Source organism: Glossina fuscipes, unplaced genomic scaffold (assembly GCF_014805625.2).
Source record: "Glossina fuscipes isolate IAEA_lab_2018 unplaced genomic scaffold, Yale_Gfus_2 0, whole genome shotgun sequence".
NCBI lineage: Eukaryota > Metazoa > Arthropoda > Insecta > Diptera > Glossinidae > Glossina > Glossina fuscipes.
The window spans coordinates 1,650,664-1,667,671 of NW_023998414.1; the positions used below are offsets into that span (position 1 = coordinate 1,650,664).

The 17,008-nt window shown below is 31.1% G+C and overlaps 1 protein-coding gene across 3 annotated transcripts in view; it reads left to right on the forward strand.

Moving 5' to 3' along the window:
- The window catches only part of LOC119631965 (myc protein), a 69,614-nt gene that overhangs the window by 30,904 nt on the left and 21,702 nt on the right, over positions 1-17,008 (forward strand). The gene's annotated exons all lie outside the window — the stretch shown is intronic.

Here is a 17,008-nt window from a genome sequence, read left to right on the forward strand (position 1 = left end):
AGTGGAGAATTGTCATCGAGATGTTAAATCATGTTTCTTAAGAAAAATATATATATATATATTAATTTTTTTTTTATAAAGCACAAAAAAAGAAGAAGTAGAGACATGGAAAAATTAATTAAAATTTTCAAAATTGTTTCGTTTCAAAATTTTTAAAAATGTTAAAGATTATGCTTAAACCTTTTCGAAACTCCATCTACAGGATTATATATATTGTATCTCTCTCTCTCTCTTTCTCTGTGAAATGTCCTTGGGTTCAAATCTCAGTGCAGTGCAGTATACCCATAGATATACCTATAGTGAGTGCTCCCTCAGTAAAGGCATATTATATTTATCGATTGCACACGCAATCCTATCTCTTTCCCCGTTCTCACTTTTTTGCCACCGTCACAACATTGTCCGTAGATTGACGAACCTTTCTTAAGTGCTGGATCACCGTATTATATGCACAGTGATCATTGTGTGTATTCCATCAATAATTGCAATAAATATCATGCGAGAAGGTATGGCTCGGCAATACGCATTTGAAATCGAAACCTTTGAAACACGCCTCAGCGAAGTATATTGGAACATAAGAATAATTTCACCCGAAATTCTATAAATATTGGGTAAATGTGTGTTTAAATTTCGTGATTTAGGTTTGTCCGTGCGTATCACAGATATTGGGGAAAAAAATTGAAATTTACAAAAGTGTTTTTTTCCTTGGAAAATTCTCATTGCGCCGCCTACAATTTAGAAATTTTATAAAAAGTGAATTTTTATGTTCTTAGCAGACAGACAGACAGACAGCGAGATTTGGCGCAAATATGTGATATACACATATATGATAAGGCTGTAAATATTCTTTTTGCATTTGATTAAAATTCAGACAACAATTTTTGAATTTTATATTATAGTCGCTTGTCTGGCGGGGGCAGGTCTTAAGAGATCTTTTAATATATTCATATTTTCGAATATATTGCTCTTTTAAAATTTTTTTTTTATGAAATTTGCGAATAATTTTCGAATAATAAAGAATAATAATTATATTATATAACATGCATTCTTTACATGCTACTACATGCATGCATGCATGCAGCCTTAAAAGTATTTTCATATAAATTTGGCGCCTTTTCTTGTTGCGCCATATATTGCGTTTTAGGCGTTCCTTGCCTAATGCAAAAATGTTAGAGAAATTTCCGTTTTTTCATTTTGTAGTTCACTCACTCACTTACCGGCTTCCCGCCTAGTGCGCATGTTAAGTATTTTTTATTGAATAAAAAATTTTTACTACTACGCCTAATAGTATGTTTAAGTTTTTATACATGATTTTAATTTATTTTTTTTATTTTTGTGCTTTTTCCTTTAATTTTTGTGTTATTTCCGAGAATTATTTTATAAAACTTTGGGTGCATTTTTTTTTTTTTTTGGAACATTCCCCCACTTTTTTTTTTTTTTTTTTTTTTTTTTTTTTTCCTATAAAATAACAAAAAAGAAGAGAAAGAAAACAAGTGGAATGAATAATAAGAAAATCAAAATAAATTTAACAAAATCTATTTAAAGGCTTACAATCTTGGCAAATAAATGCAGCATATTTTTTAGGGCATTTAGTAAAATTTAAAAAAAAAAAAAAAGGTAATAATAATAACAATACCAGTTCATTGACACTCTTTTCATATGTAAGTGAGTAGTTGTGGTCGTTGGCTTTCAAAAACAATTCTAATCAATGAAGGCATTGTCTGGTTATTACAGCAACAACAACAACAGCAACAACAACAATAAAACGACAACATTGCGAAGAACACTATTATTACTACCACCATCACTGTTACTATTAGCAAGCACAGCTGCTGTGTCAATTATCTTTCATATACATACCCATACGCGTTGTATGTATATGTGTATATGAGCTAATGTTACTTTATGTCTATCTGCATATTTGCTTGTCTGTTTGTCGTTATGTCTGCACATGCCGTTGTGCATGCTTAAATCTGTATACGTATTTGTGAGTTAATGTGTACGTTTGTGCATATGTAGTATACTTGCACTTGTCTAGTTTTTAGCCAGACATGCGCAGTTTTGTTAATTAGAGGCGTGGGTTATATATAAACGTCAATTCCCTGTACATACACACACACACACACACACACACACACCTCCCGTCCTCCGAGACCATAGTAGTAATTATAGTTTTCGCTTTTGTTTCTTTCGCGCTATAAACAAATTCATAAATCTTTAGGTTCTTGTTGTGTTTCGTAGTAGTAGTAGTAGTAGTAGTAGTACTACTAGTACTAGTACTAGTAGTAGTAATAGTAGTACTAGTATCTAGTGGTAGTAATTGTGTGTGAAAGTTATATATGTTTCTATATATGCATACCTTGCTTACACAAATCTACACATATATACATATATAAATATATTTATATATAATCTTATTGTCTAGAAAGGGCTTCGTATTCATGCATTCGCATTATTCTATACCTTTACGCACATGATTTTTGGCGCGAAACATGAAAATAATACAAATATTGAATGTATGTCTAGTTGTTGATCATTTTTTTTTTTTTTTTCTTAAATAAAGTATTTCACATATATATATGTAGAGAAGAAGAACATGCTTATTATTATACATGCATGCATGCATGCATGCATGCAAATATATTTTCCTCTATCTCCCTCTAATAAGCAATACAATGCCGGCCGGTCATTAAATATAGTATAGATGGCAGTGTGGTTTCACTGCTTATTGTTTACCTTGCAATGTTTCTCGTTCTTCGCTCGTCGCTGCTGTGTATACTAAAGTGCACAAGTATCTTATATAAAATTTCACGTTAATTACTACGCCTTGGGAAGAGTACGTTATCGTTTATAATTTAGATATCTCTCTCGCAATATGTAATGCATCATATATACATGCAGGAATATAGATATATGTGTGCGGTAATTTTACCGTCTGTGTCAGTGAATGAGTTGTTTATGTATGTGTACGTTACGTAGTACCAACAAAAAAAAAAAAAACAAGAACAATTTACGTTTTATTATTACTTTATTATTCAATCCGTTGTTGTTTCTATTCTAACATTTAAGTAACTCAGCCACTTTGCAAATTTTACTGTTGTTGTTGGTGCTTTTTTTTACATTTTTTTTAAATATTTTTTTTTATCGTTGTTGACGTTTTTTCGTCAATTATCTCATTAAATTTGACTTGTCAATCCAATCATCAAAACGCAAAGGTGATATGGCTCAAGATGCAGAAATTAACAAGAAATGCCTTAATAAAGTGAAATGCTTAATAGCCGGAAGCTTCACCACACAAATCAATCCGTGAGAATGTCATCGAAACTATGGCGCTATATTAATAAATCGTGGCAAACCGAGATGCCATAGCTATGAAACCTGTGACGGCAAACGACGAAAACACATTGTAAGATAGTTTCGTTCGAAGAGACTGAACATTTCGCGATTGTGTTGGAACAAAAGTGTGCGGCAAATGCCAGGGCAATGCCAGTGGAGCAAATGCTTAAAAAGCCAACTGTATATATAATGAGACGGGGGGGGGACAAACAAAAGACACAATCAGAGAAAGCGAGGAAAATGGTTGGGATGCAGTGACAGGAGGGGGGAGAACGGAAAAACAAAGGCTGCTTTAGTCAGCCCTGTGTGAAGTCAGTTGCGTCTGCGCGGCTCCAAAATTGAAAAGGCGAAGAAGCTACTTATATATAGGAAATAATACCCGAGAAATTGGAAAAACAAATGAAAGCGGAAAGAGGAGAGACTACAATTTAGAGTTGCCACTTTGCATCTAACATGCAAATTCATACAAACCGATCAGTCTCTTGGACAACGTTGCTAAGCTCTTAGAAAGACTGTTGCTTGTGTGATTAGAAAGGAAGCTGGAGAGTCGAGGTGGCTTTTCGAAGACCCTCAGATAACCATCCACTATGATTGTTATCGAGGGAGTGGTCTTCCTAGCGCCATACAACAAGGGTGAAAAAGGTTGTTACGCTGTCGTTACTTTGTATATCAGAGTCATTTTCAACACGATTGACTGGGAGGCTATTATAAAAAATTGAAATGATCCCAAGGGTTTCCCCGTTCTTGGTTAAAATGATGGATGGATAGTTCTTTGCATAATAGAAATCTACTGCACAATAAAGACGAGTGCGTAGGATAACACAGGATTACAGTAGGGATATCACAAGGATCCCTCCTATAGGTCCCTTCCTGTGGAATCTAATGTTTGGCACCCTACTGAACAAAGGGTTTTCAATTTATATATATGTGTATATATATATATATATTTATATATTTATATATTTATGTTTATGTGTATGTGTGTATATCTGTACGTGTATATGTTTGCATATGTATAAACACATATGCACATGAATGCATATATATATACATACATACACGTGTGTGTTTCGGGCTGCAGCAAATTGTTCTTAGTGCAAATACAATGAATTTCGTTTCATTTCCTTGTTAGGGTGATAATGTGTCGAGATTCTTCTCTTGCCGGTTTATTTATTTAATTATTATTATTATTATTATTATTATTATTTTTTTTTTCTACGAAAGCTGACACATGTTGTCTGCTTTCTTATCTTATGTTGTGTTTCGTTTTTGTTTCTTAGTATTTTGACTGTTAAAGGACGTGAGTGCTTTCGTTTATTGCTGCATGTACATGCATGCATGCATGATGCTTATGTTCCTTATATTCGCGCGTGTATGCATGCGTGTGAAATATGTTATGCATGATTTTTTAATGTGTTGCTAATTTACAAACACACACACACATATATATATATATATATATAAAACATGTTGCTCGTTTTCATCCGCGTTACGGTATGCTTGGCGTGTTGCTAAGAGCTCTACTTTCACATTCAAATGACATTTTTAGAGATATTTATTTATTTAAAAATTTTTATAATTTCTTTAAAAAAAAAAAACAAAAAATATTTCTAAATATTCAATGAATATATATATATATATATTTATATATATAAGCTTAATTGACGTGCCTCGAACGTTTTCTTACTTCTATATTTAATAAGTTGTGTTTTTTTTTTAATTACTTTTTGTTGTCATTTAATAAGTTGATATTGATACGTTCAGTTTCGATCTGTTCTGTTAAATGAATCCATTATGAAATGTGTGTCTCAGCTCAGTGTCACGATATATGTATATCGTTGATAAAAGACCAAATTCTTACTTAATAATAAATTATAGGATTCTCGGGATAGTCGTAAGATTCCATGCGAATATTGCAAATATTGAGTCTCCGAATCTATGTATATATGTCTCAAGAAGTAGAAGGTTTAACGGATTAAATTTTCCTATGAATACGAGGCCGATAATTGACATATTCATGTTATTATTATAAATATTTATTATTTTACTTTCCGTATTGTTGACTGTTGTCCTTTTTATTTTTATGTATTATTATTATTATTATTATTGTAATTATTATCTAGTGTTGTTCTTTTTATTTTTTAAATTTTTATTATTATTTTTTATATATTATTACTGTTCTTGCTATTATTCGTTGCATTCTAATAATTATAAAATATATTCTCTTTAGTCTGGCTTTCTTATGTTCCCTGTTTTTCACACCCACACCTCTTTATTCTCCTTTATATATCACATTATATTCATATTTTTATATAGAAAAACATAACATTTCGATTTAACGTAATTTAAGCTTTTTGTTTTAATATTTTCGCGTTTTTATTATTACTTACGCCTTGCTTTATTGTTATTATTATTATTATTATTTGCATTAAAATAATATTTAACCCACACACATATCAGTAAATGTATATAAGTATAACATGCATGCACTACTAATCTAAAACGTATCTGTACATTAAGTGCTCGATCCGCGTCATATAATTTCGCAATTTATATTGAATATTACTTGCTGTCCTGTAGAACTGATTTGCGATATGATTTTTACCCCTATTTGATTTCCCTTGCCTTTAGGCAATATGTTTGGATTAAAGCTTAGCGCGAAAAATGTGCAAATACACGGTCTTGTCAACTGGCTATGATGTGGCTATTCTGGGCGCTGTATATAGTAAATAAAAACGAGTCGACGGCAAATTTTAAATGCTTTCTACGATTCGTTCGTATGCCAATGCTTTTCATATACACGTAACAATTTCCTACATTTATTTTGCATACGAAATTGTATTGGGAAAGGAATAACAAGTTTTTTATTTAAATACTATATCAATCTATTTCTCTCAAAATTGAATTCGATTGATTGCGATTAGGATGCAAAACTTCTGGGAGATATAGATCAAAAACTTATTATATTCTATTTCTGATACTTTCTGAACACAATTGTCAAACATTGCGTTGTAGTTAAGCATAGAAAACTGGTCCAAGCATTCACCTTATTGAACTAATAGAAAAGATGCTTTGATTTGCGTTTTTGTCTACCATAACGGCACGGCACGGCACGGCACGGCATTGCTAGATATTGAATAAATAATGTAAAAAATAAAAAGGAAATGGGAAACGGGAAATGGGAAAACTTTAAGTCACTCACCCCAAAATGGCGCCAAAAATTTATGCGTTTTATACGTCTATTAACCATAAAAGGAAAATTAAATATCAAAACCAACCCCTAGAGACTTTTGCAGTCAAAGCATACACATAATAAACGTATATATACAAAAGCACCCAAATCCAAAGCAAAGATACAACAACACCCCATAATATTTATATTATCCCCTCTCTCAATGTACTTTTAACGTACCACCACACACATATACATTCAATATTATAAATTTCCCAAAGTCCTCCGTACAAGTTGCTCGTGAAATGTTAGGAAAAGGAAAAACAAAAAAAAAACAAAAAAAAAAAAAATTAAGTAAGAAAAAAATCTTAAATTTAGACAGCCAAGAGCAACTTATCGTTGAGTTTATGTTGTTTTGCACAATGAAAAACTGAAAATGCTTCAAAAACAATCGAAAACGTTGCCGCATCTCGAAACTTTTTCTTTATGTCTGCGTTAAGCTTTTATCGTTGTATTCATATTATTTTCTTATGCGATACGTTGCACGGCAAGGGGTGGCATTTTCATAACCCATAGAAAAATTTTTTTTTATTGCCCATAAATATTTTTGTTGGCTTTTGTATATGCATTATATGTGCGCTCGCTTGTTTTTTTTTTTTTTTTTTAAATGCTAACAAAAATTTCAGCTGTTTTTTTTTTTTTTTTTTTTATAATTATAGTTTAGTCGGTGCTATTCAAGGTCGAGTAGTGTGTGTGTGTGTGTGTGTGTTTGTATGTTTATATGTGCATAAGGCTAATAAAAATGCTACTAAGGTTCTGAAACAAATTTTCCATTCATACATATGAGATTTACGCGAATAGTAGCCGATCGCCATCTCTATGTGTTCCAAAAGTTTTCAAAGTCCTATTGTTTTGAAATTTTTAACTACAAAATAAAATAAAAGACTTTTTCTCTCTCTATTTTCACCCACTCTTACTCTCTTTTTATTTCTCTTTCTCCGTTTTACTCTCAATTGAAAGACACACCCATTGATGTAAGAAAAAAAAAAAAAAAATCGTTTTTTTTGCATTTATTTCGCTTCTTCTCCATATATTTGTCTGGCTACTCTCTTCTCACTGTGATATTTCCGTTCAAATTTCCGTTAAAATGTTGCCATTGAGATGTTGGTGATAATGACATTTTGCTGTTGGTCTCTTGAATTAAAATAACACTTCCGCCTTTCATTTACGATTCCAAACATATTCTCACGTACATTAATATACATATCGTCGTTTGCTGTTTTGTGCCTACCTTCTCCATCCATAAGGCATTAGGTTCGCAAGCAAGTGACCGAGCACCACAACTCCATTGTATATATATATATACATATATATATGTATTTATGTTTTCTGGCTCTTTGCATGGATATCATAGTTTGGCATTTGTATCTGTAGACCATGCGTATTTATTATAAGCGTATTTATTATAAGCATTGTATTCATTTCAAATAACTTTATTTAGTAATTGTTGAAAAAAAAAAAACAAAAAAAACAAAATTTTCAAAAATTTTCCTCTTTTTCGAATACAAAAACATTGATTAACATTTAAATGAAGCAAAAAAAAATAAATAAATAAACAAATAAATAGATAAACTTTATAATGTCTCTGTGAAATAATTGTTCAATTGCAGACTTATCCTCCTCTCCTACCCTGTTTACAAAGGAATTGCTTGTCGTTTACTTTTTGCCTGTATTTTATTTAAAAAAAAAAAAAAAAAAAAAAAAATGTTGTCTGCTTTTGGGCTTTAAACCTTATAAAATCTTTTATCTTATTTTTGTTTTTCTGTTTTTCTCCCCAAATACGTACGCGCCACTCTCACCTTTATCCGGATGCAACAGCCGTTATTTTTAATAAACTTTTTCTTTTTCCCATGGACAACGCCTTTTCTGTTGCTGTGTGTTAGCGTTTGTAAATCTGGTCGTCGTCTTACCGCTTTTCATTTTTATCTCTTTTTAAAGATGTGATTTGATGGTACCTCAAGTATAGTGAAGATGTCTGCTTCTTTTTTTTTTTTTTAGCCTTAAGCTTGTTCGGCAATGTGCTTGCTTTGCAACAAGGCCTTTAAATTATCTTAAGGTTTTTCGTACATTCTATTTGTTTGGCAAAACAAATGCTCGTTTGTTGGTTTTTGTTCTTTTTTTTTTTTTTTCCTTCACATCTTCTTCTTCTTCTTCTTCTTGTTTTTTATACTACTTTTATTTGGAATTACATTCTCATGTCTTCAATAATAATAATAATATGCTTATATAAGGCAGAATAGAGTATCCTGTTTGCTGCTGGTTCTTCTTTGCCTTTTCTTTTTTTTTTTGCTCTTAGTTAAGTACTTAATGTGTAATAAAAGTTTTTTTTTTTTTATTTTTATTTTGGAAATTTTTCTTCATAGTCATTTTTACTTTTTAAGTTTTTTTTTTTCTTCTCTTTCTCTTTTCTTTTGAGATAATTTATCACTTTCCTCTTTGTCCATTAAATCTGACATATTCAATATAATTACTGCGTCATCCAATATGTTTTCTATTCGAAATTATAAATTATTGAGGTTATAATGGCTTTTAATGGTACATAAACTTAATGTTTTTTGTCCTCCTCTTAATAAACTGCAAAAGGAATTTTAGTAATATATTCCTAACGGAGGTGCAGGGTACTTTTACAGTTTCTATTATGCATTTTTAAAAAGCGAGAATATATAATTTAAAAAAAAAAAAAAGTTATTCAACTAAATTGCTCTCCAAGAAGTTACGATGAAATAAGAAAAGAAGAAGGGGCGAAAGAAAAAAGGAAGGAAGAAATAGCAAGTAGGGAAGGCAGGCCAAACTACATTCATATTCCATTTAATTAGTAAGTATAGCGGAATTTACAAAACAACTTTCTCTCTCGCTCTCACTCTCTCGCGCTCTCTCTCTTTCTCTCTCTCTCTCTCTCTTTTGCTGTCTTCAGGTGAAAAAGTAAAATCGTTAATTATAAAACCGATTTCACGATCAATTGGTGAAGTGCTGTGCACGTATCATTAGATTTTATTTATTTCGAAATTTCAATTTTATATCCTCTCGGAACCAATATGAGAAAGATTTTCAATTTGTTTTATTTACGTTTATGTTCATCAAATTTCTCAGTTTTTTTCAATAAACTCCACTCACGAAGTTCAAAGTTCAGTGTAAACAAAGATCAAGCAATTTTGTGAAGCTTGCGTTCGGCCCGCGAGTAGCTATGCAAGTATTTGTACTCACTTTTTAAGACTGTGAACTTGATATTCAATTTTGAATGAAATTGTTTTCCGTATATATATCCGGTGTTGAAATTTAAGAGGAGATAAGTATTGAAAAGACAATTGAGACAAGTGATGAAGGGTGAGAGAAAGAGAGAGAGAGAGAGAGAGAGAGTTTACGAATAGTTGGAAAAAGAGCAAAAGCTGTGCCATGTAGAATGCAATTAGAATGAAAAGCATTGAGACGTGGTCTTTCTCGCAATCCTTATTAATATTTGCTCAGGCTTGTACTTCAATTGCGAAATAAAAAGAATGAAAAAAGTATAAAATGCGGAAAAAATTTTTTGGATTAAAACAATTTTCAAATTCGATCTTAATGAAGCATGATGTGCTGGACAGTGAGCAAGAGGAGTAGCTTCTAATATTTATTTAAAGAACGTATGTTTTAATTGTTCCCGTCCCATTATTCAACTAACTGTTGACAAATGGAATAAATAATTAAACACATCCTTCTTCCCTACACTTTTATACAATTTCGACTTCAAAATGAGTTTTCTAAAGGTAAGGGGAGGGGGGTAATGAGTTCTTTTTCTATCGAATTTGTTTTTTTTTTTTTTTTTTTGATGTAATGTTGTTGATGTTATTATTGAAAATTCTTGCATTTTGCGTAAGTTTTGCAAACATTTCGAACTGAAGCGGAAAACTCTTGAGTCAACTTAAGTCTGGCTAATAACTAAAGCAAAAAAAAAAAAAAACGGCCTCAATGTTACTAAAGGTACGGGCATGTTATTGTAAAAATTCATTAAAAATTTTTTTTTTTTCAAATATTTATTTACGTATTTACTTATTTAACTTTTAAAACGTGATGAACGTCACCAGGCAAAATGCAGATAATAATGAAAGCAAGCGACGATGCTGCTCGTAAAATTGCGCGTGTACTGTTGTGAGATTGTTGCTGTGGGGGACTTTGTCATTACATTATTTCGAATGAAAACATATTTCCATATAAAAAAATTCCTACTTTTTTTTTTTTGTTTTTTATATATATATATATTTATATATATACATTTTTTTTTTTCTTGTTTAAGGCAATTTTTTTTTTCTTCTTTTATTTAAATCATACCATATGTTCACTGTTTGCTTACTTGGTTTCTTCCTACATATGTGGGAAAGTAATTCCTCAAAAAAAAAAAAAACAAAAAAAAAATCTGTGCTGATTTCTTGGAAAAATTACAAATAAATTAAGAGAAAAAAACAAACTAGGATGTGCTGGGAAACAAAAAAAAAAAAAAAAAAAAAAAAAAACAAATTTTTACAACACAGTGTGTACAGTGTGTAATAAAAAATTTTGTTTAATTAAATATTATAAAAAATTTATTAGAATTTTATTATTGTTCTTGTCGGTTTAGTATATCTTCTACTATGTAAACAATCGCAACAGACTCAAAAGTATTATTAGCTTTGTAATGACTAAACACTTTATCGGGGACCATTTTGCAAAGTGCAAACGCGTAAATGGATCCATTCCGGGTCATGTTCGCCTTAAATTCTCATATGCCGTTGATAAACATATAAGTAATAAATATATTTATATATATATATATAAAAAAAAAAAGAAGAATAATAAAAAAAATTTATGTTTGTTTCAAATTCATTTCAATTTCCCATTAATTGTATGCGTTACGTCTCCATAAGCATATCACGTCAATATTCTTAACTCATTTTTAAACCTACGTTCAAGACATATAAGCGTTAAGTTTTAGTTCACAAACTTAGTTCACGCAGACGGAAGAATGGCGTCGACAATATAAAATTAGCCTTAAATTCTTTTCTCCAGGCTGATCTGAGATTAGCTGGGCTCGATGCTTGGTGTTACAAAAGGAAAGACTTGTTTTTTTATTTTGCTTTTCGGCGAAGCAATCCGTTCATGACCTCTTCGGCTAAAATGTCAGTGCCTTTAGGTGCCTTTTATTGCTTATGATGATTTCATTTCAGCTTTCAGTTGCGCGTGTATGCATTCTGTATATTTTATACTAAACTAATTAACAAATTAAGGAGAGTTCATTGGACTAGTGTGTCATTTTTTTCATATATATATATTGTTATATATATTTATTGTTTTTTTTTTTCACTATGAATTATAATTTATTAGGAAAAAGTATGAATCAATTAAGAGAAATAGTTCCAACGTAATCGTTTCACATATACGTTCATATTTGCATTCATCTGTTCATTCGTTCATTCGCGTATTCATTCAGTTCCGGATACCGAAGCAGAGAAAGTTGATTAATACTAATACTATTCAATGGCTGTTATTAATTTTTGCATATTTATTATTATTTTATCAATTGTGTCATCGTTGTTATGTGTGGTTTGCTGATCATCATAAAAACGTACATCACAATACAAACGATTTGGCAATATATATGTATATGTATTTATACATATACATAATAAAAGTAATAATAATAATAATAATAATAATAATAAAAATAAAAGACTAAAGTTTTCTGGCCGCTCTCTAACAACAACAACAACAACAACAAGAGCAACAGCAATATTAATATCTTTACTCATTCATTCATTACATTTACATTGCACTCGCTCATTTACTTAGAAGTACAAACACACATACACATACACACACACACACACACACTATATATATATATATATATATTGAAGTGTGTGGGTGCTTAGTGTACGATAGTAGAACAGCATTGGGGCGTTCACGGCCTACATTCTCCTTATATGTATGTAAATAAATAAATACTATCATCTGTGTATTATAGGAAGGAAAAAAAAAAGAAAAAAAAAAACTATAACTAAACTTGTTATAAAATTTTTATAAATGAATGCTAATGCCTGTCTGTCTGCGTGTGTGTATGTATGTACGTGCACTGTTGATTGTGTGTATACACACCACAGTCAGTCATATATTGCAAATGAATATGTTTACATATATATATGTGAATATATATCAACCCACACTTGAACAATATCAACTGCAGATTGTCTGAATTTTATGCGTCATTACGTTCTCGTAAGTGTTGTATGCATATACATGCAGATATATCTAAGTGTGCATGCATGTATGTATGTATGTATGTATGTATGTATGTATATGCTTGTTAACTTGTTGTTTGTTAGCTTGTTTGTTTATGCGAATGTGCATTGTGAATGGCTGCATGATTGTCGTGTGAGAACATGTCATGAGTATGGCATGCAACTTGTTGTGCTTGTTGTGTTCGGTGGCCACGTAATGCAATTTTAGATATACAAGGTTTTTATGTTTGCATTCATACCAAGCCCAACTTTAAGTTTACATTCATAACTGTTCTGTTGAATGCCTTTCTAAGGTCGTTGATACAATTTTAGCGACAGTAATAGATAAGTCGATTCTTTTTTTTTTCTTATTTTAGTTTCTTTTTTTTTTTTTTTGTTGCCAATATTTTGATCCTCACACACCTATGTGTAATGTCGGTCTGTTAAGTTCATTATTGCATTTGTAAAGCCAAATCCGATAAAAAAAATACTGTTGAATTGAATTTGAAATGATATCATCAAAAAAGCCGGCTCATCATTATCCACCCTATCCGATTCATATCGAATGTATTTTATTGAGCTTAATTGCTTTGGCTCTTATGCAAGTTGCCGCCGCCTTATACTCAACTTAATCAAGACCAAAAGGATACCATCAGCTCTCGTCTGTCTAGATTATGTGATAAGATGAAAGTGTGTTTCATCTCATACGCGATCTAACGTAATTTTCTAATGTTTTTTTTTTTTTTTTTAAAACGCTCAATATATTTTAGTGCAGCACCAAAGTTCAGAGGAGGATTCTTCTCTATGTATTTCAAAATTATATGTAAACGAAACGTGTAAGGAAGACAGTAAAAATCTAAAATTAAACACTTAATTAATAGTAGAGTGAGATTTCTTTAAATATTCATAATCACTTTGTCAAGTTCTCCACAAACAGCAGATATATAGATAATCCTTTATAATGCAACTCTGTTCAACCAAATAGAAACATCACAGTGGGCCATGGTCTGGTCTATTCGATACTCTGTGATTATTCATATTTCACGATTTTTCAAAATAACGCGACATAGGAGGAGTAGTGTTCCGATCCGAATAAACTTGTCGATCGGTGCATGAAAATCACACAAAGAGGCAGAGAACAGACAGACAGACGTGTACAATTGATTCGATAAATGATCGCTATAATAAAAGATGATGGGTTTTTTATCGCAAGTCCTCCTGGGTGCCCGATGTGTATACATCCGCTTAAAGTTATTGTACACCATTGCACTAGTAGAACTGATAGGAGGTTGGCTATAAATATTTAGTTGTATTGTAATTGAAAGCATAACAATTGATCTCCTTTTTGATTCGTTGTTTAAAAGCGCGGATCATTTCGAAAACAATTGCCGATGCCTTTCTCTACTTTTTGATATTTGTTGCACATTCTTCTCGTTCTCACTTGTCGTTGTGCCTGCATATTGTTTACTTACTTTTAAAAAGATTGAGTTATTATTAATATATGTATATGCAATTGTGTGCATGGGTATGTGCGTATAAGATAATGCTTAACATTTCTATTATTTATCTTAACATTTATATCAACCATTCACTTAAAATCACTTTCTCGTCATTGTCGTCGTATGATGACGCGGTTGCTGCTTGCATTGTCATAAGAAAAAAAAAAAAAAAAAAAAAAAAAACAAAAACAAAAAAAAGAAACTATGTTATGACGCATATCCTTCTTTTCTTTTTCGTTATTCTACTTTTCTGTATGCAATTATTATTGCACCACTTATTCTTTACAAATAAAATATATATATATATATATATATCTATATGTATGTGTGAGGCTGATTTATGGTGAGAGGGCACGTTCGGTGAGTGACGGATAAAAGAAAATTAGTTTCATTTTTTAACTTTTTTAGCAAACGATAAAGAATGCAAATAACTTGGTTTACTCTCTCTCTCTCTCTCTCTCTCTCTCTCTCTCTCTCTCTCTCTCTCTCTATCTCTATCTCTCTCTCTCTCTATCTCTATCTCTCTATCTCTCTCTCTCTCTCTCTTTTTCTTTCTTTCTTTCTCTATCGATCTATCTATCCAACTATCTATCTCTCTGTACACTTTTATGCTTAGCAACATTGTTGAAAATCAACTTAAATTAAATTTTAATTTATTGACATATTTTCCTCGAACACAATTTTCAAGACCCGCATACATGTACACGTACACATACACGCACGCGCCTATGCATATGCATATGGATACACTCAGTAGCACAATAAAAGCAAAAACCGGTTAGCGGTTTATAAATTTCATGTTTTCTCACTATAAACAATGCTGCGGTTTTTTCTTCAGTTTTTTTTAATTTTTTTTTTTTTTTTTTTTTTTTTTGTAAATGCTTTATTTTTTATTTTTTTGCTGCTTTTAAATGTTTATCAACATAACCTTGCGCAACTTTTAAAGATACTCATGCTGCTTTTATAGCAGAGATAAGATTTTTAATAAATATACTAAATTTGTCATACGTTTTGAAACATTTCGGATTATTTTTGTTGTAAAATTTCATAAGTTTTATGGGAAAATTCCGAAACGAATTCCGAGCGAAACGGTGTTTATGCAATCGGAAATATAAAATTTATGTCTCAGTTTAATAGAAAGAAAAGGAAAACAAATTTCCCTAGAAAATATCTTTAAATTCTTATCAGGAAAGTGAAAGTTTGAAAAAATTTTAAAAATATATCCGATCGGAGAGAATGTTGAGAAAGTGCATATAATATCCACTAAAAATGTCCCGAATTTCAATTTTTTTACAAACCATAAAAAACTTGAAATCCATATCTATATATATATACATATATATAGATATACATATCTATATGTATGTATAACTGAAGTTCTCCTGATTGGCTTGTGCTGTCAAGAAGCAGACAATTTTAAAGCAAATAGCAATTTTTTTACTTGCGGCGGACGTACTACTACTATTACTACTACTACTAATATACTAGTGATGTTGTCGTATTTCGATAATTATTAGATGGTAATCTCGCTTTTTCCCCATATATATTATATATGGGTGTGAAAAATTTTCCCATGAACTCTCTAAGGAATTGAGGATATTCTTGGGTTGCCATGCGGAAGATTCGCTGTGAATTATTTATATATTATCAGTCATTCGTTAATGTTTATCGTCGTTTACAAACATTAGTATTGAGGACTAGTCATACCTTTCCTCTTACTTAGTTGATGAAAACCAAAACTTGGCTTAGCCGTGTTAACGTATTCACGCTTCAACGAAACCTTGATCCCCCAATAAAGAACTTGGTCACAAATTCTCTGGTTTTTTATTGTCGTCAGATTGGACCTAACAGCGGACGGCCAAAAATCAGTGCATGTTGTGGTAGTTTACAATTTATGTCAATAAAATTTCCGTTTTCATTATGTGTACAGCACTATGTGCTTAATAGTTTACTATTAAGTTAAGTATGATGCGCATGTACAAGTTACTCTTACGGAATGCCGTGTGATGGCACATACCTATGGATTATTTGTGCAAATATATATATGTGCGCCGGTGCACTGAGCGTACCAAGATGAGGAATGTTGTTATTGTTGTACATATCCATAGAGTATCTCATGAATATAATGAAAAGTCATTGCAGCAATAAAATGAGAAACTAAAAGAAAAAAAACAAAAAAAAAAAAAAAAATAAATAAATAAAATAAAACCATACTGTTAGGTATCAAAGGAGTCGGTCTCAGTCGAGTATAATTTCTTTACTTTTATCTAAGATGTGCCGTTTTCGTTAATTTTATGGCAACAGACAGCAGGTTGGGCATGACTGAGCTTCCTTTTATATATATATATATATTTAAGTCTGTCTTTTCGCCATCCAACCGTCTGGTTTGCTTGACTGCCTTCGCTCTGCATGTTTTGCTCTTGCTATTGATCTTGGCTTCGTTTTTGTTATATTAGTATTGTTGTAGTTGTAGTTTTGTGTAACGATTTTTTATTTATTTATTTTTTTTAAATCGAGCCTTAGCAACAGGCCCGTAGTGATCTCTTAAAATATATGTATTTACGGCGTGTGATGAATCGATGGCCGCGGTAGTGTAAAAACAGCAACTTAAACTAGTTTTATTTTTGTTGTTTGCCTTTTATTTATGTATTAATTTTTATTATTTATTTATTTATTTATTTTTATTATTTACTTTATTTATTTGTTTATTTATTTTT